This window comes from Panthera uncia, assembly GCF_023721935.1.
Source record: "Panthera uncia isolate 11264 chromosome A1 unlocalized genomic scaffold, Puncia_PCG_1.0 HiC_scaffold_16, whole genome shotgun sequence".
NCBI lineage: Eukaryota > Metazoa > Chordata > Mammalia > Carnivora > Felidae > Panthera > Panthera uncia.
In genome coordinates this window covers 18,971,551-18,994,339 of record NW_026057576.1, presented here as the reverse complement: position 1 = coordinate 18,994,339, position 22,789 = coordinate 18,971,551, and the positions used below count along the sequence as shown (strand labels likewise).

Sequence of the window (22,789 nt, the reverse complement as noted above, 5' to 3'; positions counted from 1 at the left end):
TGAGTTAAGATCAAGGTTTCCAGAGCAGTCAAATCAAATAAACGGTCCCCTCGCAGATTCTTTTGTAAGAGGTTTCTTATTTATTTTAAAGGGTTTCTGTTTTGTTTTTGAAGAGGGCAGATCTGGGTATGCCCCTAGCCATCTACATCACACCAAAATAACTTGCAGACAAGATGATCCCTTGCTTCCTTTGACTGCGAGATTACAAATGAACAGTCCTGCTTTTAGGTGGACATACTCGCAAGGAAGGAAAGCCACTGAGGACCAGGGTGAAGGTTACTCAATGGACACATCAACGTCTCACTGAAGAAAAGAGAAGCAGGAAAAGAAAATTCTCTGCAACGTCACTACGAGGATGAGGTACAGCGGTTCTGAGAGATGGGGTGAGGGTATCTGCCTTATTTCAGCATCGCTAGGGCACACACCAGCAATGGTATTTCATTTCTGAAATTCCACTGCTTCTGGAATTCCAGCCAGGGTCCCTGCAGATCGCTGCGTGCTCCCGGAGCCCACAGTGGTGATCAGGGAGGCACGCGGAACACGGAGCACTGCGCTCATAGGTTGTTTAGCAGACTATTCACAGGAGTAAAAAGCAATCATAAAATTCCTCAAAAACTATCTTGAGTTCTGACTTAATATGTTCAAACAGTTACTTTTCGGGGGGTCATATTTAATATTCTCAAAAAGTTAAAACTCAGCCGAGGCTCCACCTCGTTGATTCTTTGGCATTTTGAGAAGTCATGATTCAGACAGGAGAGACAGGCCCTCGTTTCACACCCGTCACCCCGACACAGCCGAGGCTGCTCCCTGGGTGAGGGCTCCGGGACTCACTCTTTTCGGCTAGAACTGGGACGAGATGTCCCGCCCCGTGGAAAAGGGGCAATGCCATACTTTGGCACATCTGCCCTTTGAGAATGTTCCCCGAACGGTAACAGCTGCAGCTGGGCCCGCCAAGGGGATGTTTTAGTGACACAAAAAGCCTTTCATTACAGGCCTCAGTGCTATTTGTGATGTTTGGATTCATCTTTTGTTACTGTCCTTTTTTTTTTTCTAATTTAATTTTTTGAAAATGTTAATTTACTTTTGAGAGAGAGAGAGACAGACAGAGTGTGAGCGGGGGAGGGGCAGAGAGAGAGGGAGACACAGAATTCGAAGCAGGCTCCAGGCTCTGAGCCATCAGCCCAGAGCCCGACGCGGGGCTCGAACTCACAGACCGCAAGATCATCACCTGAGCCGAAGTCGGACGCTCAACCAACTGAGCCACCCAGGGGCCCCTGTTGTTTACTGTTGTTCTTGAAGTTTGCTTCTTGTTTGGAGCACTAGTAAAAACTTGGGGATATCTTTTTCTTAGATCAAAGTTATTTTGTGTACGTCAACAGTGGTTTATAAGTACACTAAACCCAGCTTTGGCACACACGATCTTCCAGATGGGATGAGAACGCCTGAACTACTCAATACAAACCCACATTTTTAATAAGTGACACACAATGTCCTATATTTTAGTGTTATATCCTTCTGACTTCCAATCTTCCTCCTACTTTAAATGTGAAGATTTTCTTTAATCCTATTTCTTAATGAAAAAAAAAAAAAACTATTAGGGAGATAAAAAGTTGAGCGTTTTTAAGTGTATGCTTCAGGGATATTGATTTATTCACTTTGTACCCCTTGGTGATACAAATGAAAAAGGATATCAAGCCAACTTAGAAGTTAGCAGGGTTTTTTCCCTCTTAGGCTTCTGTGCAATTAATTAGGACAACAGGGAAGCCTTTCATGAAAGTAGTATCTTCAGGCTTACCTTCATGTTCTTTTATCTTAAATAACATGTTGGTTTCTAATTTCTTCTCCCCCTCCCCGCTTCAATCATGTAGGTTAGCAGCCAATCAAAAAGCAAAGAGAATTTCTAATATTAAGATTATAATGATAAGTCACATTCCTAATTTCAAAGTATAGCTTTAATTCAGGGGGAAATGTCATTATAAAAGCTCCCCTCTTCAAACCACAGTTAGTATAATAATTGATTTCTCTAATTTTAATCGACCGATTAATACTATCGAGTTCTTGATGGGGTCTTAACAGGACTCTCCATGTTGTACTTCTTTTGAGCCTGACATAAATCAGGGCTCTAGCCCTCTATTTTTTTCCAAACGGCCTCCATGCACAGTCAGGGGAAACGTACATAGAGTCAACAAGGATCCTGTTAACTAGTGGGAGAAATCAAACCGACATATGTGAAAGCATCATTACCGAGCTAGCATTCAGGACGGGAGGGGAGGCTGTGCTGTGCCCTTCTGTGCTGAGCGCTGTGGCTCTCTCATCACCCCAGAGCAGTGGTGACCCACAGGCTTCAGCGAAGTCTTTCTCACAATTGCCCTCAGCTGAAGACCGCCATGCCCCCAGGATCATGCTCCTTCCTGAAAACCTTCATCCAAAGACTGGTTGATTAAGGAGAGGGTACTAGAGGCCTCCCACCCTTGCCTTGAGTCAGGATCATTCAGAAGGACCATCCCCACTTTAGAGCTCTCCTGTAAGACCACCCCAATGTGTTGTAACTCTGTTGGCCTTTCTCTGGACAACTCTATGTCCTTCACTCCCCCATAGGGATTGACCCCCAGCATATTTCCCAATGTGTTTCCTGCATGCAAATCTGTCTCAGAGTCTGATTTCTGAGGGGGGACCCAGCCATAGCAGCATCAAGCACTGATATGATGAAACCAGGAGGCTCAGGTTTGGGTCTTGCTCCTGCCATTATGAGGAGTCACCTCTCTGAGTCTCCTTTGAAAGGAAGGGTCACACTAGATCTCCAAATTAACGCAGCTTTCAAAGTCTGAGATTACTGTCACACAGTAAGTGCTCAATCTCGATTGTTCTAAAAATTGTGACAAATATCAATTGAAAATGCAGAACCAAAAATCAATAGCTAAGAATCACTTTCCTAATTCACTGGCTAATTTGTTTGGCAATACAAAATAGATTTCCCCCCAAATATCCATTTGACAACAGAAGATACTCTTGTCAATAATTTTTGCACGGAGTTTCCATCTCCTTTCTTCTCTCTGCCCAGGTTTGTAGGAGCAGAGGTAAGTCCATTCAAATACCTCATCTCCCTCTGGAACCAGATCAGCGATTGCAGAGAAGGTTGGTAGAATCTATCTACATCCGTCATGTATTTCGGAAGCGAGCAATTTTGTGTTAGCATTCTTAAAGGGTGAATTTAAGGAATTATAAGGAAAAAGGGACTCCCTTAAAACGATTTAATAAAGATAATATGGAAAGAATCATAGCCAACTTATTACATTAAATATATGTGCCTAATTACGATACATGGGATCTAAAGTCCCAAGTCCTTCGTGTCTCGTTTTATCCTCTTAGATTGCTGTTTTGATGTAGATACTATTAAAGTCACTGCAGTACAGGTGCTTACATTACACCGTCCTTCTTGGTAGTGCCTTAGGAGAACTCCTTCCAAGAGAGGCACAGTATTAGTTCCTGCCACTAGCTCCAGAACATTCTTGACCTTAGGATAAAGTCGTTTTGTGGGTTTTGTTGTTGTTGTTGTTGTTTTTGTTTTGTTTTTCCTACAAATTGACTTTGGCTCTCTATTTTCCCCTTCCTTTCTTGGTTTGTACCTCCTGCTTTTTGGCCCTTCCCTCCCGTATACACTTTGTCCTGCATCTTGTACTGTAATAGCCTTTATGTCTGCATTTGACTGCTGTCACTGTTATTGCGCCAACTCTCTTCCTGGCTGCTGGCTTCGATGCTTGCCTGCGTGCTGCCCAAGTCACTCTTCCAAGTGCCCATCTTGGCATTCCTGGTGAGTGTGGTGTGGTGGGGAGGTGAGGTAAGATGTGGTACGCTGAAGTGTGGGGAGGCGTGGGAAGGTGTTATGAGATGAAGTAAGGTGTGGTGGGGTGTGGGATGGTATATGCTGAGGTGTGGCAAGGTGTGGTAAGGTGTGTTTCTCTTTTTTCTGAACTGACTCCACGTACACAGTCAGAGGAACTATAACGTGCCCAGGAGAACTCATCATTGGCCAAAAAAGGCCTAGCTTTCTGGCAACACTGGTTACAGGTTGACCCTGGTAAGCAAGCATATTCTGCGTATAACTTGTCTCCCTAACGTCGGGAAGTGGCCTGGATCACCTACCACCTGACATGTGGACCATCAGTAGCACTTTGCTTTTCACCTACTGCTACCAAGGAGGTGTGTGCAGACTTCTCTTAAAAGCTTTTGGAGGAAATCTTTGGAAAAGTTATCCCTTGATAACTTTTATCCCTCATTATCCCTCGAAAAAAACATGAAAAGAAAGTAAAAAAGTGCTCAGGAAAGGAAGTCAAGCTGTACCCATCTCCCCACCCTTATTTCTGCCCCAGGGCTCTTCAGTGACAATGACCGCCTGCCTCACTCATTTTCCACTGCCTGATTCCCAATCCCACACATTCATTAAGGTTTGTATGTAAAGAGAACAAAATTAGTTTTCAAGATGGTAGGTGATACATTTAATTTTTAGAAAGGTTTAATTTTTTAGGTCAGTTTTAGATTCATAGCAAAATGGAAGGGGATGTACAGAGATTTCCCACATATCCCTTGTGCCCACACACGCATAGGCTCCCCCAGGTATCAACATCACTCACCAGAGTGGTACATGGGTTACAACTGATGAACCTACATTAACACATCATTATCACCCAAAGTCCATAGTTTACCTGAGGGTTCACTCTAGGCACTGTATGTTATACATTCTATGGGTTTGGACAAATGTATCCAACATTACAGTATCATTCAGAGTCTTTTCACTTGGCTAAAAATCCTCTGTGCTCTGCCGATTCATCCTTTTCCCTTCCCACCCTCCCCCAGCCCTTGGCAACCACTGATCATTTTACTGTCTCCATAGTTTTACCTTTTCCACAGTGTCAAATAGTTGGAATCATACAGAATGTAGCCTTTTCAGATTGGCTTCTTTCATTTAGTGATGTGCACTTAAGATCCCTCCGTGTTTTTTCATGGCTTGAGAGCTCGTTTCTTTTTATTTATTATTAATTTTTTTAATGTTTATTTGCTTTTTGAGAGAGACAGAGGATGAGCGGGGGAAGGGCATAGAGAGAGGGAGATACAGGATCTGAAGCAGGCTCCAGGCTCTGAGCTGTCAACACAGAGCCTGACGTGAGGCTCAAACTCATGAGCCCTGAGATCATCACCTGAGCTGAAGTTGGACTCTCAGCCGACTGAGCCACCCAGGTGCCCCAGCTCATTTCTTTTTAGCACTGAGTAATAGTCCATTGTCTAGATGTAACACAGTTTATTTATTCACTCACCTACTGAAGATCATCTTGGTTATTTCCAAGTTTGGGCAATTATAAATAAAGCTGCTGTAAATAGTTACATTCAGGTTTTTGATGGACATAAATTTTCAACTCCTTTGGATAAAATACCAATAAGCCAGACTGCTGGATTGTATGGTATGAGTATGTTTCTTTTTATAAGAAACTGCCCAACTGTCTTCCAAAGTAATTGTACCATTTTGCATTCCTGCCAGTAGTGAATAAGAGCCCCTGTTGCTCTATATCTTAGTATTTTGGACTGTGGCCATTCTAATAGGTATGTAGTAGTGTCTCATTGTTTTAATTTGCATTACATTTAATTTTTAAATTGTCTCCTCCTAGTTTCTCTATAGATATGTTTTATTTTGTAATACAAAAATAATACTTTAAAAGAATCTTTAACATGATTGAATAAAAGGTGATGCTTGATAGTTGAAAGCCTAACTCAACAGTGGAACAGTAGATATTAAGTGTTTAATCATGAGACATCCATCAAAAACTCTGGCATCTGGACCTTAGGCTTTGTCTTCATTCCAAGGACCGTTGTTGACCTAGATAGTCTCCCTCTCAATAGAGTTGACCTACTAGCACTCCAGACTCACTGTTCAGATAAGGCTATCTACCTACTCAACCTTATGCTCAAATCTAGCTCTGCTCCTGTTGGCTATATGACCTTAGACAATTGTCTTCCCTGGAGACTTTAAAGTCTTATGGCTCCATAAAAAATTAAAAAAAAAAAAAAAAAAAAAAAGCCTTATGGCTCCATTGTCTAGATCAACCCAGTTGTAACTCCAGTCTGATCTTTGCCCCTGTGACCAATCAGCATATGTGGTGCAAATTAGCACAGCTATAAATTTATGATCTCCAACCACAGACAGATCATCTATGATGCTGTGCAGTCATCCTATGGGTCTTTAAACTACCCCATTCCACCCTAAATTTCTAAATGGTGCTTCCAAACCTTTACTGCTCTCCTCATGACCCCTTCCCACAAACCATCATTAGATGTAACTCCCTCAATCTCTTACCCTCCTTCCACCCAACTAGAGACTTATCTTTATTTACACTGATCATCCCCTCCTTCCATCTCATTGGAGAGGGTGGTCCGCCACTTGCTCAAAACTACTTTGGATACCAATCTTTCTTATTTCCTTTGATGCTTCAGTCTTCTCATTTATGCATTCTATACTGTATCCTCAATTCTTCTCACTCCACTGCTCTCTTCCCTTAATCTATGAACATGCTCAAGCTTTTTATCTTTAAGGGGAAAAAAAGGCCTTCTCTCTTCTACACCAACACTTTCTCTTTTCATTCATAGGCAACCTTCTTCAAAGATCACTCCATGAAACTGTCACTGCTTCTTTACTACCCTCCCATTGACTACTTTACCTTTTCTTTACTTTACTTCCATCTGACTTTCATTCCCACTCAAATAATGAAGCTCCTTCAGCAGAAGGCAGAGGTGAAATCCATATCACCCAATCCATTATGGAGTTCTTAGGCTCTGACATACATGCCGTCTCTGTTTCATTGACCACTGGCCACACCTTTTTCTCAAGTTCCCTCTTCTTTGGCACATGTGACATCACCCTCTGCTGGTTCCCCACCTACCTCTGATGATTTCTTTTCAGTCTTCTCTTTCCAATCTTTCAAACGCTTATATTCTCTAGGGCTCTGTCCTCACCTTTTCTCTTCACTTCATTCACACTTTTGTTTGGTGATCCCATCCAATGTATAGCTCCAACATCACCCATAATCTGATGATTCTCTAAAAAGTTGCCTAGATACCCCAGATATCCTAGAACTCTACTGAGCCCTAGGACAGCAGCTCCCTTTTGCACATTTCTGCTTGGTGGTCACACAGATGTATCATATTCAACATGTCCTAATTCAAAGTCTTCCTCTCTCCCTTCCCCCAACCCATACTTCCTGGGCTCTCCTCTTGTTGGGTGATACAATGATCCATCCAACCACACAAGCCAGAAATCTGAGTATTATTCTCACCTCCTCATTCAAATCTTCTCTTTATTCTGTTCTCAATTAGTAAAATTTGATCACATTTGTTTCCTAAATCTCTTGAATTTGTGTTTTTTTCTTGAGTCCCTCGGCTACTGCTCCATCTCCAACCTGGCCCTGTGCCCCTGACTACTGCCTTGTCCTTTCTAATCTTTCCTTTGTAAGACTGCTAGCAGCTGTCTTTCCTTGTTAAGGTAACTTTCTAAGTAGCGTATCAATCTTCAGGTTAGAGCGTTTAAGTGAGAGGAATATGGCCACAGGATAGTAAAGTTATACAAATTAATTTTCATAAACCTATTTTAATCTACAATTTTTATGTTAAATTTATAATTTAAAACATTTTTATTCAAGTATAGTTGATACAATGTTACATTACTTTCAGGTGTATTAAATTTATAATTTTAAAATATCAGGACGTTCGGTAGAGGAATGTTCAGAACTTCCACTCTGGATCCTCTTTCTCAGAATCAGGCAAGATAACATGGCATTCAAGAGCTTGGTTTTTATGGCTCAAATCAAAACCACAAGAAGCAACAAGTATTGACAAAGTTGTGGAGAAAAAGGAACCCTCTCACACTGTTGGTGGGAATGCAAACTGGTGTAGCCACTGTGGAAAACAGCATGGAGTTTCCTCAAAAACTAAAAACAGGGCTACCCGACAATCCAGCACTACGGGGTATTTACCCGCAAAATATAAAAACACTAAATTGAAAGGATATACGCACCCCTATGTTTATTGCAGCACTATTTACAACAGCCAAATTATGGAAGCAGTCAAGTGCTCATCAATAGATGACTGGGTAAAGAAGATGTGGTATGTGTATACGATGGACTATTACTCAGCCATAAAAAGAAATGAAATCTTCCCTTTAGCAACGACATGAGGGAGCTAGAGAGTATAATGCTAAGTGAAATAAGTCAGAGAAAGACAAGTACCATATGATTTCACTCATACTGGGAATTTAAGAAACAAAACAAACTAACAAAGGGGGAGAGAGAGAGAGAGAGAGAGAGAGAGACCAAGAAACAGACTCCGTAACTATAGAAACCAAACTGATGGTTACCAGAGAGGAGCTGGGTGGGGGGATGGGTGAAATAAGAGATGGGGATTGAAGAGTGCACTTGTGATGGGCACAGGGTGATGTATGCAGTTTACTATGTTGTACACCTGAAACTAATATAAACACTGTATGTTAACGATACCGGAATTAAAATTAAAAACTTAAAAAAAAAAAGAAATTAAAAAAAAAGATATTTTATTTTATTTTTGAGAGAGCACAAGTGGGGGAGGGGCAGAGACAGGGGGACAGAGGATCCCAAGCAGGATCTGCGCTGAAGTCCGGAAGCCCAATGTGGGGCTTGAACTCACAAACTGTGAGACCATGACCTGCACCAAAGTCAGACGCTCAACCCACTGAACCAGGTGCCCCCCTCCACCCTGCAAAAGAACTTGGTTTTTCATAGTTTTCAGTTACCAAGTTGGTAAAATGCATACTATCTATGAAATTTAGTGCTCAAATCAAATAATAAAAATATGTTTATTTCATTTACACAAAATCTTGAAATTTTCCCCATAAAAAAAAAATCAGTCTGTCAGTACTTTTCTTAAGATGGTATCCAGTTCTCTCACTTCTCGATCTGATGTGAGAGAGCTGGTTTTGTAATTGGAATGCCTAGGAAATACTGAGTGGAGGGCATAGCCACAGATTTTGTATTTATTTGTTTAGATTCTTTGTAGTTAAAAGGCATTTCTTCTCATTGTTCTTCCCAATTCTTAGGTCTAGGGAGAGAAGGAAAGTGCCAGTAGAAGTACCTAAATCCAAGTTTATACTATGCTATATATTTATACCATATACATATATGTCATATATATGTATATGTATATACATAAATATATGACTTTTTTTAAATTTTTTTTTAACGTTTATTTATTTTTGAGACAGAGAGAGACAGAGCATGAACGGGGGAGGGGCAGAGAGAGAGGGAGACCCAGAACCGGAAGCAGGCTCCAGGCTCTGGGCCATCAGCCCAGAGCCCGACGCGGGGCTCGAACTCACAGACCGTGAGATCGTGACCTGAGCTGAAGTCGGGCGCTTAACCGACTGAGCCACCCAGGCGCCCCATGACTTTTTTTTAAGGTAGGTTTCACACCCAACATGGAGCCCAATGTGGGCCTTGGTGGAACTCACAACCCTGAGATCAAGACCTGAGCTGAGATCAAGAGTTGAACACTTAACCGACTGAGCTACCCTGGCACCCCTGACCTTTTTTTTCTAGGTCCAATAATGGTTTTATTTCTTAGGGACAAACATATATGGGAAAGAAACTCCAAAAGGAAGCATAAACATGAGCATGAACAGCAAAATGACACTAAGATGGAGGGCCAGATGGATGGCAAACTCCACAGTAGACCTCGTCATGCCCTGGTTTCTCGGAAAAACATTTGCCCTGCCCCCAAGTGCCCATTACAAAGGTGGAGGGTGGGGGCAGTGAGGTGGACTGCTTCCCTACTTTGTGCAAAGGAGATGAATGTACCTGTCTATTCCAAGAGGCCTCTCAGGGACACCAAAACTTCACCTTCATGAATGGAGGCGGATGTGAAGCGCCTGGGTGGCTCAGTCCGTTAAGCGTCTGACTTCAGCTCAGGTCAGGATCTCACAGCTTATGAGTTCCATCCCTGCGTAGGGCTCTGTGCTGATGGCTCAGAGCCCGGAGCCTGCTTCAGATTCTGTGTCTCCCTCTCTCTCTGCCCCTCCTCCATTCACACTCTGTCTCTCTCTCAAAAATACATAAACATTAAAGAAAAAAAGAATGGAGGTCAATAGATAAGAATGAGAGAGGTCTGGGTGTTGCATATATATATATACACATATATATACACGCATTTTTTTTTAATGTAGAAAGCTTCATGAATTTGCATATCATCCTTGTGCAGAGACCGTGCTAATCTTCTCTGTATCACTCCAATTTTAGAATGCGTGCTGTATTTTTTCTTCCTCTTTTTCTTGAGATATAACTGATGTACAACACTACAGTATCAGTTTCAGATATACAATGTAATGACTCGATGTTTGTATATATTATGAAATGCTCACCACAATAAGTCTAGTTAACATCCGTTACTACACAGAGTTACAGGGTTTTTTTTTCTTGTGATAGAGCTTTCAAGATCTACTCTCTCAGCAACTTTCACATATACAATACAGTACCATTAACCATAGTCACCATGCCTCTATTTTTAATCAGCATAATTTTAACTGCATTTTGATATCTGATATGATCATTATCCCCTCTTTACCTTTTTCAAGACCATATTATCTTTCATTTTAACCCTACTCTTGCTTTTCAAAATGTCTATTTTTCTCGTGTGTTTATGCCAAGTAATTAAGTCTCAGGTTGCCAAAGAGAAAAAGGATCGAGGGAGAATGGACATTTAGAATTTCTTTTTTATCTTATTTTCTAAAAATAAGACTGAGAGGTACTTTGAAATTTTTGAAGGCCTAACTGTAGAGGTTGAGGCTGACTCTGGAAACCGAGACTTCCCAACTTTGAATTTCAGCTCTGCCACTCACAAGCTGGGTAGGCTTTGGTAAGTTTCTTAACCTCTCTGAGTCCTCAACGGTAACACATTGGGATAACAGTATAATACCTACTACAGTCTTGTTTTCAAGATTGAACAAATGAATACATAAATCTTTTGGACAGTGGCTGGCAGGTAGGAAGTTCTTAGCAAATACTGACTCCTACTAATGCCTCCCTAGAACAAATGCACCACAAGAAGAGAAACTTCTCTTTTAGCCACTACCCTATCACCAACATCTAGAAAACAGCAATAAATGTTTGCAGTTCAATTCACTGAAGTTCAACAGATTTTTATGAATACTTATGACAGGCCTGACAGGCTCCAGAGATCCTGTGATGAGTTAAGAATTGGGCCCTGTCGGGGCACCTGGGTGGCTTGGTCGGTTAAGCGTCCGACTTCGGCTCAGGTCATGATCTCACGGTCCGTGAGTTCGAGCCCCGAGTCGGGCTCTGTGCTGACAGCTCAGAGCCTGGAGCCTGCTTCCGATTCTGTGTCTCCCTCTCTCTCTGCCCCTCCCCCATTCATGCTCTGTCTCTCTCTGTCTCAAAAATAAATAAACGTTGAAAAAAAAAATTAAAAAAGAAAAAGAATTGGGCCCTGTCCTACAGAGGTGAAGATAGGGCAGTACTGTTCTCTCTCTACTGTTGCTTTGCATGTGCTGTTCCTCTGCCTGGAATACCATCCCTCCCCACCCCCTACCCCCCACAATACACACACACTTCTTCCTCTGATTAATTCCTACATTATTCACATCCTTACAACTCTCAGCTCAGATACTACAGTTCCACAGAAAAGCTTTCCTGCCGCCCCCCGAATGGGTGGGGCTCCTTTCGCAGCCCTGTGCAAACTTCTGTCATGTTCTTAGCAGGTGGCAATTTGTCTGTCTCTTCCCACTGACTCGACTGAGCAATCTGAGGTCAGAATGATGGATCACAGCTCTGGGGCCTTAGTGCCTAGCCCAGTGTCTGCTACATAATGTGTTCATAATATGTGGTAAAGAAATTAAAGATGATGAAAAAGCCTGGCAATTTTTACAAGAGGAGGGTGTTTTGTTTTGTTTTGTTTTGTTTTTTGAACAGCTGTGACATAGCTTTAAGAAGAAAGACGTGTCCTCTACTGCAAATTATTTAAAAATGGCATAATAAACCAAACTTTATAAAATCTCCTTCTTACCCTTCCTGGGTACCAAATTGTTCTTGCAGGTTACATAAAAGGAAATATCGAAGTTAAATGGTAAGAAATGAAAAAAAAAAAAAAAAGTCACTGTTATCTCACTGAGGTAACCATGGAACCCGTAACACTAGTCCAGGGAGCCTGACAGGCAACTTCAGGACTAGAGTCATTTCTACACAGCAACAGCAGCAAATTTACTCCTTCATAAATCTGTGGAGGAGAAAGATTAATTCCCCCACATCAGAAGCATTTTATAGAATACATTTTAAAATGGCAAAGACATTGAACGTCTCTGGTTGTTAAGGGAAAACAAAAGATATTGGTCAAAGTAAGCAAGTGGTTTGGCTAATGTTGAGGGATTAGCTGCTCGGATAATCCCAACTGTGGTTTAGGGTTACCTGAGACACGGGTGTGCGGCTTTCTTTGGACTATGTTACCGTATCAACCGTATGCTCCGCCAATACACAGGGAAGGGAAACTTGGGTAAGAATGAGCGAAAATGGTCTTACTGACATAAAAGGTTTCATATCGTCTTGCCTGTGCTTCCTTGTCTTCTGGTGACCTTCGGTGCGCTCCTCCAAGGGTGTCTCCTCTCCCTCCCCCGTCACACCTGTAGGCTCATCTCCAAACAGCCAAGGATCCACTCGCTGTCTCCCCACTGAGTTGGGAAAACCTGTTAGATCTGGGGTCAGTGAGGCCATTACCATTGGAATGAAAATGGCCCAGAGAGCTGAACATGTGATCCTGAGTGGGGCTGTTAGTATTTTAGTAGACGAAATCTTAATCCAAGAAAATGAATTCCTGATTTTCAACGTTTCAGGCATCAACAAGCAAGTGGTGGGAGGGGTTTTCGGGTCTTGCCCACAGCTGTCTACTCCACCTACTTAGATGGCTGATGTGTCTTAAATCTTAGTTTCTGTTTAAAAAAAAAAAAATGTCTCTTCCTTCTTCCATAAAAATTTCCCTAGGGCTGTGGCCCCTAAAAAAAATTACAATCACATCTAATGCTTTAAGAAAAACCACAAGTATGAAAACCTCCAGGGTAATCTTTCATCCAAATATGAAGTATTATCTGAAACTATCAAAAATCAATCTGGTTATAACCTCCCACCCACCCCCCAGATCAGAGCAGAGGGAAAAGGCTTTTGAACCTAACAGGCTTCCCCCAGCTGAAACCATTCTGCGAAAAAACACCCAGCATTCCATGGCGTTCAGGCCAGACTTTTTCGGTTGTTGTTGAAGATTTGCTGCATTAGTTTCACGTTAGGCCTTCTCACCCCTTTTCCAAATGGTTTACAATCACCCCTCCCTCCCCAGGGGTTTTGGAATGAATCATCCACTTTTCTTTTTTCAAGTACACTATTAAATTAGGCTGCAGCCTGGAAGCAAACATTTGTTCTTACAAACATTTCTTTCCTGTCATCACTGTAACGGACACCAGAAATTCAGTAGGCAGGGCCCTGTCTCCCACAAGGCAGCAGCAGGGACAGCCGGGCCCACACTTCTGCTGTTGTGCACCATTCGGACAAATTTAAAAATCATTTTTTGGGGTTGGGGAATTCAGGCTAAATTAGGAAAGGTCAACTTAAATTTTACATGAAAATTCTTAATTTCTTTTAATTTAGAAGCAGGATGTCGTTCATATTGAGTAGAGAAGTTAAAAACAACTTCTTCCTCTGAATCTCCATCTTATTATGTAAGATGCCTTTAAAGGACATCCACACGTTAAAATAAACAGTGTTTCTCAAATTCTGGCTTCAAGAACTTCAAGATGCTTTCAGTCCAGTTTTAATTTCAGGAAACAGCGATTGTTGAATATAAAAATATGTAATTATAATAACAGCTACTATCTAGTGATGTATTATTATGAAAATCAGATCTTTGCCGAAATATGTAAGTGAGATGACATACGTAAAAGCCCCTAGCACCATTCATGAAATCATTCATTCACCCCACGGAGAGTGCCATCACCATGCCGAGGATTAGGATACAGCAATAAAGAAAACACACAAAACCCCTGATGTGGCTCTTATACTGGCAGGGGGAGGGGGGGTGGGTACGGGGAGAGGGGAGGATAGATTATAAACAAAATAAAGAGGTAAGTAGAGAAATGCCATAGAGAAATCAGGGCAGGAAAGGAGACTACACAGTGGTGGGAATGGGGGAGAAGTTACAGTATTAAACAGGAGGGTCAGGGAAGGTGGCATTTGAGGAAGGTCTTAAAGGAGATGTGACTTTGAAGAAGAGGATTCCAGGTGGAGGAAACCACAAGTGCAAAGGCCCTGAGGCAGGAGTACCTGGCATAGTTAAGGAGCAGCAAAGAGTCCACTGAGATCTGTGCCGAGTAAGTAAGGGAGAGGAGGTTAAATCAGAGAGACAGGGTGAGAAGTAGGGGTGAACAGATTACATAAGGTCTTACAGGGCAGTGTGAACGCTTCGGCCTTTCAAATGAGGTGGGAAGCCATCGGAGGATTCTGAACAGAGAAATGACATGATGTAACTTAGTCTCTGAAAAATGATTTTGGTTGCGGTGTTGCAAATAGAGTTACAAAAGGCAAGGCTAGAAGCAGAAAGAACAGGATACATACTGGGTACTCATAAATACTTGTTTATGACAAATTGCATTTTTACATGATGTTTCCTCTTTTTTGTATGAATTTATTCCTCCTTTAAAAATTTTACTTATTTATTCCCCTATTCTCCATGTATTTGGGGCTGTACTATATTCAAATCTGAAAGCAATACAAAGAAATTGCATTTCTTTGAAACATTGAAGGCATTTAAGAATTTTCACTGAATCAAATTGTTCTCATTGGACTTTTTTTGTTTTTCCTTAATCTGGGCAAAGAGTTAAAAATAGCTTATTCTCTGTGAGCAGAAACAACTACAAATCAACAGGGGTAGAGAGGAGTAGCCTTAATACCAACGGCTAACAGTTTTTGAGTGTTCTGCATATGCTAGGCACCATGTCTGGGGGTCAAAATGAATTGCTCACTTAACCTTCTCCATGACTTGCTGAACCAGGTATTGTTATTTCCATTTTCCCAGGAGGAGAGAAGTGAAATAACCATGGGAGGTCACGCGGCTGGCAAATGGCCAGCCTGGAGTGGAACTGAGGCTAGGGGGCTCAAAACCTGTGCAGGCGACCGCCACATTATGTTACTGTTATCTTCCAGCCATCCACAGAAATGCCCATTCCAAGGATTGAGGAGACAGGAGAGACCACAGGAGACTCGGTCTAGTAACGCTGTGGAGTAACTCCATCCACTTGATTTTACTGTGGTGTACCTGAAGGAATGACGTGACTGGAATGAAAAGACAAAAATTAAAAAAAAGGAGAGACCAAAGGATAGGATATATGAGGGTTCACCCAACACTGTGCAAGGGGATAGAGAATCGCATTTGCGGGCGGGAGTGTCCTGGTCCCCAGCAGGGAGTATACTCTTTTGCACAATGAACAGCATGTTGGGTTTTTCTGCAGAACGTATAAAGCACTCCTCTGGTTGCCTTGTGCTGGTTAATGAACAAATGGCATTTCTGTTTATAAATCAGCCTTTTGTGAGTTTGGTTTGCTTGCATCAGCTCCTCCCCCTCCCCTAATGCCTCCCATCCCCCCACCTCGTAGGCTCCACTCTTCCTCCCCCAACCCCTCTGCTGGCCACAGCTTGATCAATCCCGGGGCTGCATTACAGCCGCTGGGTTCAAGGTGCCTGCCCGCACCAAACAGCCGGCTCGCCCTCTTCACACACCCCGGGTCCAATGACTGTTCAGTTGTTTACGACACAATACAAATTTATTTGGGGAAAGGCTTTTAAGTTATTTTTGTACCATGATTTCGATTTATTTAAGCTTCTCCCATCTAACTGAAGAAGCTTAGTACATTTCGGTACAGAAATTTGGTTTGTCATTTTGTACCCTTGATTGGTTGCATCTCAGGAATGTGTGGTTCCTATCTTATTTGCCATCAGAGGTCGGGGAAGCTGAGGTGGAAGACATTTATATCTAATGCAGTTAATGTGGCAGGGATTCCAGATTTATCTCTTGCTGTAACTTGGTGAGAAAAGGAACTTGGAGTTTAAATAAACTGTTAACTGACAATATCGGAAAAACACCAAACGGTTTTCTCAGCTTCTTCTCTCTCTTTTGGTGACCAGACTCTTCATCAAGTCTCTGCCTCCCATCTGACTCCTTAGGACTGCTCAGCATATTCTTTTTCTCATGTAAACATTTGATATATTTTGTATTTATTCCATATATTTTGCGTGTGTGTGTGTGTGTGTGTGTGTTTCTTTTATTAAAAAAAATCCTGCTTCCTCCTCTCTAATAGAATTGCTTGCAGGGAAAAGAACATGCTGGCCAGAGGATAAGAATGAAAAAGGGATTTTATTCTACAGTATGTACTACTTTGTACCTTTTGAAATCTGAACAGTGTTTGTGAATTATCCATTCAAATTCATGAACTGATTTACTTTTAAAATAAAACTACAGTATTTAAAAGACATTCGTTCTCTTCTACATAGAGTCAAAAACACCATATTTTCATTTATGAAGAAGGCCTTATTTTTTAATGGAAAATAAATTGCTCTGGATAAATACTGTAGGAAAATATTCCACAAAAATGACTGTTAAAGGCACTCTCCTCCAGTAAATATTAAACCACATGCAAGTAGAAATTATAACAATATATTCTTAAACATAATTTTAAAGAAGTTTTACAGGGCCATGTTTCCTCAGTTTATATCAGTAGCAGCAAAATACAGATATAGCAGCAGATACTGAAAGGCATTTATTACTGAATAAGGACAAAGTATCATACTTAGTGGTGGCAAAATTCTAGAAACACTCCTATTAATGAGAAGAATAATACAAAGATGATGTGATCACCACTATTTTTTTTTAACATGAAATTTATTGTCAAATTGGTTTCCATACAACACCCAGTGCTCATCCCAACAGGTGCCCTCCTCAAGGCCCATCACCTACTTTTCCCTCCCTCCCACCCCCCCATCAACCCTTAGTTTATTCTCAGTTTTTAAGAGTCTCTTATGGTTTGGCTCCCTCCCTGTCTTTTTTTTTTTTTTTTTCTCTTCCCCTCCCCAATGGTCTTCTGTTAAGTTTCTCAGGATCCACGTAAGAGGATCACCACTATTTTTGTAATATCCGAGAAGACAAAATAATAAGTACATAATATTGTCAAAGAGAAGGCAAATTTATCATTTATACATAATATTATCTACTTGAAAAAAATAGAAGAATGCATTAAATCTATTAGAAGTAATGTCAGGTGACTGGTTACAAAACATTTAAAAGTCAATAGGCTAGGTGCTGGGACAACTGAATATCCATCTACAAAATAATGAAGTTGGACCCCTACCTCACACCATACACAAAATTAACTGAAAATGGATCATAGATCTGAAAACAACAGCTAAAACTATAAAACTCTTAGAAGAAAATGTAGGAGTAAATCTCTGTGATCTTGGGTTAGGTAATGAATGGTTTCTAAGATGTAATACCCAAAGCACAAATGATAAAATAAGAAATAGATAAATGGGACTTCGTCAAACTTTAAAACTTTGTTGCTTCAGAGGATACCATCACGAATGGGAAAAAATGACAAACAGAATGGAAAAAAAATATTCACCAATTATATATCTGATTTATCTCATATATCTGATATTCGGAATATATAAAGAATGCTAGTAACTCAATAATAAAAAGATAAACAACCCAATATAAAAATGGCCAACAGACTTAGGCAGACTTTTCTCCAAAGCCAACACACAATTGGTCAAAAAGCACACAAAAAGAAGTCTGTTGTGCTTCTGCCACAATTGGATGTACTGCAATTGAAGGCGGGCACTAACCACCCAGAGTGAGTGCAGACCCCATAGGGTAAAGGGCACAAGCCTCACAAGACTGCCTGTATGACTTTACCTGCACCTCGGAGGTTCCAGGCCATCTACACTTCTGCTTAATTAGCTTTAGTACTCAGGTGTTTCCATGACTCCCTTAGATTTGATAGTTCACTGGAATGACTCACAGAACTCAGGAAACTATACTTATGATTACAGTTTTATTATAAAAAATAGATTAGAAACAGCTAATGAAGAGACACAGAAGGGCAAGGGAGGGGAAAGGGGGAGTGATTGCTGATAGACATGGGTTTCTTTTTGGGGTGACAAACATATTCTAAAGTGGACAGTGGTAATACCTGCAAAACCCAGTGAATATTCTAAAATGCCCTGGAGTGTACACATTAAAAGGATGAATTTTAGAGTATTTGAATAATATGGCAATAAAGCTGTAATTTAAAATGAGTCAATAGGCTGGGTAAAAGTCAAAGAATATAATGAAAAATAGCCTCTTTAACAATAACAACATTAAGAATGAACTTAACATGAAATACGCTAGGCTAAGAGAAGAATCTACAAATCCTGATCGAGGGTCATAATCAAAGACCTAAATAAATGCAAGGATTAACTCTGTTTTTGGATATTTTAATATTGTAAAGAGTAATTTCTTCCTGAATTCACATATAAATTTGGTTTCCCAATGGAAACCCCAAAAGGATTTGGGGTGGCGGGGGGGGGGTGGGGAGAGGAAGAGGAAATGTGACAAAATAAGCATAAAAAACATGAAGGAATATATTATATTGAATATAGTATAAAAATATATGAACGAAATATGTCAATGTAGGTTCCTCAACTGTAACCAATGTACAACCAGTGGGGGAGGTTGATACTGGGGGCAGGGGGGCTGTGCATGTGTGGGAGCAGGGAATATATAGGAAATCTCTGTACCTTCCCCTTAATTTTGCTGTGAACCTAGAACTGCTGTAGAAAATAAAGTCAAAAAATATATATAGAAAAATATATATGTGAGAATAATGGACATTTTAAAAAAGAAGAGTAGTTAAACATTAAAGATGACATGGTTTTTAAAAAACACAAGGAGAGATAAGGGTCATATCAGATGTCAATATACATTATAAAATGATACTGATTAAAAGTATAGTACAGGCATGGGACTTACAGACAGAACACACAGTCAGAATAAAAAGTCTAGAAGCAGATTTAAACTAAAAAATTTATCATATATTAATACAATTATATATTAATATAATTAATAATAGCACTTCAATCAAAGAGAGAAAGGATGTATTATTTCGTAAATGTTGGTACAATTGCCTAAACAATAGGAAAAAAGAGAGATTCCTACCTCATTGCTGTAATCAAATTTGGTAGGTTAAAGATATATATATATATATTCTGTGTGTGTGTGTGTGTATATATATTGTATATATATATAATGTGTATGTGTGATATATATACATTATATGTGCGTTATGTATATACACGTATATATATTCCTTGATATATTTAAAATATATGTGTTATATATACATATATATGTATATATATGTTTCCATATTTTGGCTATTGCCAATAAGGCTGCAACAAATAGAGAGATGCATATATCTTTTAGCATTAGTGTTTTTGTATCTTTGGGAAAATACCCAGTAGTGGCACTGGATAACATGGTAATTCTATTTTTAACTTTTTGAGGAACCTCTATACTGTTTTCCACAATGGCTGCACCAACAGTACACAAGGGTTCCCTTTTTTCCATTTCCTGGTCAACACTTGTTTCTTGTGTTTTTGATTTTAGTCATTCTAACGGGTATGAGATGATGTCTCATTGTGGTTTTGATTTGCATTTCCCTGATGATCAGTGATGTTGAGCATCTTTTCATGTGTCGGTTGGCCATCTTTATGTTTTCTCTGGAGAAATGTCTGCTCGTCTATAGATAGGCTCTTAAAATTCAGTAAGAGGAAATAATAGAATTCAGTATTTTACATTCAGAGGACATGAACAGGTAGTTCACAAAAGAAGCAACTATATGGCCAATAAACACTTTTTTAAAATTCAGTCTCACTAGAAATCTAAGAAATGCAACTAAAAACAAGAGATTATGAGATTAACAAAGATGAAAAAGAATGATATTCAGGGTGACAAAGGTGTAGGGAAAGGACATTTTCAACCACTCTTTGTGGGAATATAAATTAAAACATTTTTGTAATAAGTGTTTTTAAAAATCTTAAAAATGTGCCCACTCCTTGATCCAGAAATCCCACTTCTAAGTATTTGCCCTGGAGAAATAGCCAGTTATTAGTACAAGGATTTATTTACAAGCAAGTCCATTGATACGCTATTTATAAAAGTTAAAAAAAGGAAACAATGTAAATGTTTAATAGTAAGGTTATATTTATGATATATTTCATAATATAAAATATTATGCATCTATTAAATAATATTTTAAAGGTTTATTTATTGATATGGACACTATTATACATCAGTAAGCTAAATTATAAAATGGCATGAATGTATCTTGTAAAAATTGTAAATGCTATCTATATGTACTATTTTGGCAAAGGTCTGGATGTCAATCAACTACTAAGGTTTATTCTGCTGGCCAGATTATGGATAATTTTTCTTTTTCACTTATCCCACTTTTCGTTTTTCTATAATTACATAATAAAAAGATTTTTTAAAAATTTAATGTTTACTTATTTTTGAGAGAGAGAGACAGAGTGTAAGCAGGGGAGGGGTAGAGAGAGAAGGAGACAAAGAATCCCAAGCAGGCTCCAGGCTCTGAGCTATTAGCACAGAGCCTGACATGGGGCTCAAGCCCATGGACCACGAGATCATGACCTGAGCCAAAGTCGGTCACCCAACCGAATGAGCCACTGAGGCAACCCCATAATAACAAGATGTTTAATACAGAATGACAAAATTCAAACATTGAGGGGGGAATAAATGGAGAAATTACCATTAAAAAATAAAAGAGAACCCTGAAGACAAATCCTCTTTGTGACTAAATCTCTGAATGTAAATGAGGCTACTTTGGTACCATGAAAAAAATCCTCTGGACTTCTCCAAATGCTGAGCTATGGCGGAGTGACAAGAGGGGAAAGGAGAGCCGGAATATTCTTTGTGAAATCCTGCCGGCACAGTGCTATTTTAAAAATCTGACTAATGGTCATAAAGGATCTTGAGAACTGAATGAAGGCTTAATAAATTAAAATGACAGAAGTGAATTAGCAGAAAAATCTACGACCTGGGAATTTTTATGTGTATGATAAATCAGCTCAGCATCTGAGTCCTGTTTTTTAGATGGAGCCACATAACCTCTGCTGGGGAATTCTCCAGGAGAGCTGCCGGACTGGCTATTTCATTTTGTTACTTACTCTTCATTTCTTCCGAGAATACTAGGACCGAAATTTGGCTTACTGTTGTTATGCTTCTTTAAGAAACACAAATAAATTCTAGCATAATGGGATCAAAACTTGGTTCTCTCTCATTGTAATGCATTCTGAAATCAGTTATAATGCACCAAGAGACTACTCCCTGTGGTAGACAAAAACATGTGGTGCCAAACAGACCTACGTACGAGAGGTTCTTCTCTTCCGCAAATGTGGGGATGATATATGCCAAGTGCAGAAAGTAAGCCCGGGGAGTGTCCAACAGTTTGTGCCATACTCCACCACGTTTGCCTTTTACGCTGTGCCTTGACCTACACCAAATGTAGAGAAATCTGGATGATGTGACTATGTTGTTATTATTTGAATATGTTGTTAATGAGACCTACTCGTGCTTTTGGTTGGATCCCCCAGGAAATAGAAGCTGAGACCGAGATTTGTGTGCAGCAAGTCTGTTGGGGAATATTGCCTGTCAGGGGGTGAGGGAAGCAAGACAGAGGCTCACTGGCCCTCGTGGGAAGTTCAGGAAGGGGGGGGGCGGCTCATCCAAGTTGTCCCATATTGAGGCAAGAGGACTGACTCTTTGTACTCTCTCCTCAGTGTGCCATCCCTCGCCTACCAAGGAGAGGGGTCCTAAACGAGAGGGAGGCGGCTTCCTTCTGGCAAGTCCCTGGGAGGACTCAGTTAGTTGTAAGCTATCAGCAGCCAACACTTCAGGCACCTGGAGGTATGAGGGTTTCCTAACTGAAGGGGATTCTGGGCTGAGAGCTAGAGAGGGAATGTTTGTGTCCCGTCCCTCCTACCCCCAAATTCATATGTTAAAATTATAATCCCCAACATGTCAGCATTTGGAGATGGGACATTGAGGCATTTGGGAGGTAATTAGGGTTAGATGAGGTCACGAGGGTGGAGCCTCCATGATGGGATTAGTGCCCTTAAAAGAAGAGAGATATACAAGGTTTCTCTCTCTCTCTCTGTCCTGTAGGGGCCCCAAGGAAGGGCCATGTGAAGACAGAGCCAGGAAGAGAGTTCTTACCAGAACCTGACCTTGCTGACACCCTGAGCTGAGACTTTTAACCTCCAGAACCGTGAGAACTAAATGTTTGTTGTTTAAGCCACGTGGTAATTTATTTTGGCATCCTGAACTTTCTGAGACACTGGGCATTGCAGCAAGCACAGCTTGTAACACCCTGACTTACATTAACGTTGGAACATTTCCCAAAGTCTGTCCTACTCAGGGCTAACACACAAAAGACAAATTAATAGTTGAAGGTAGAATTCTTCAGAAAGCAGTTCTTTTTCTTACCCAAAAATATTTACTACCTCCTCAAGAGGTAAAGTAGGAAAAACTGTTACTCTCTACCTCCTGCCGCATTATCAGTCCAGGTTATGTACTAAGTCATTCTGTTAACAAAGATGTAAACTTAGTGTCTAAG

The 22,789-nt window shown here is 40.4% G+C and overlaps 1 long non-coding RNA gene and 1 pseudogene across 2 annotated transcripts in view; both read right to left on the bottom strand.

Annotated features, from left to right (window-relative positions):
* Window positions 1-22,789, bottom strand: part of LOC125933750 (uncharacterized) — a 45,814-nt gene that overhangs the window by 5,413 nt on the left and 17,612 nt on the right. The window contains exon 3 of one of the 2 annotated variants that reach the window (XR_007461089.1): window positions 14,264-15,395. The exons of the other annotated variant lie outside the window; for it this stretch is intronic. This is a non-coding gene — a long non-coding RNA (uncharacterized LOC125933750). Of the gene's footprint in view, window positions 1-14,263; window positions 15,396-22,789 lie in introns of those variants that run through there. 2 annotated transcript variants of the gene reach the window in all.
* Window positions 10,225-10,322, bottom strand: LOC125934257 (uncharacterized; annotated as a pseudogene).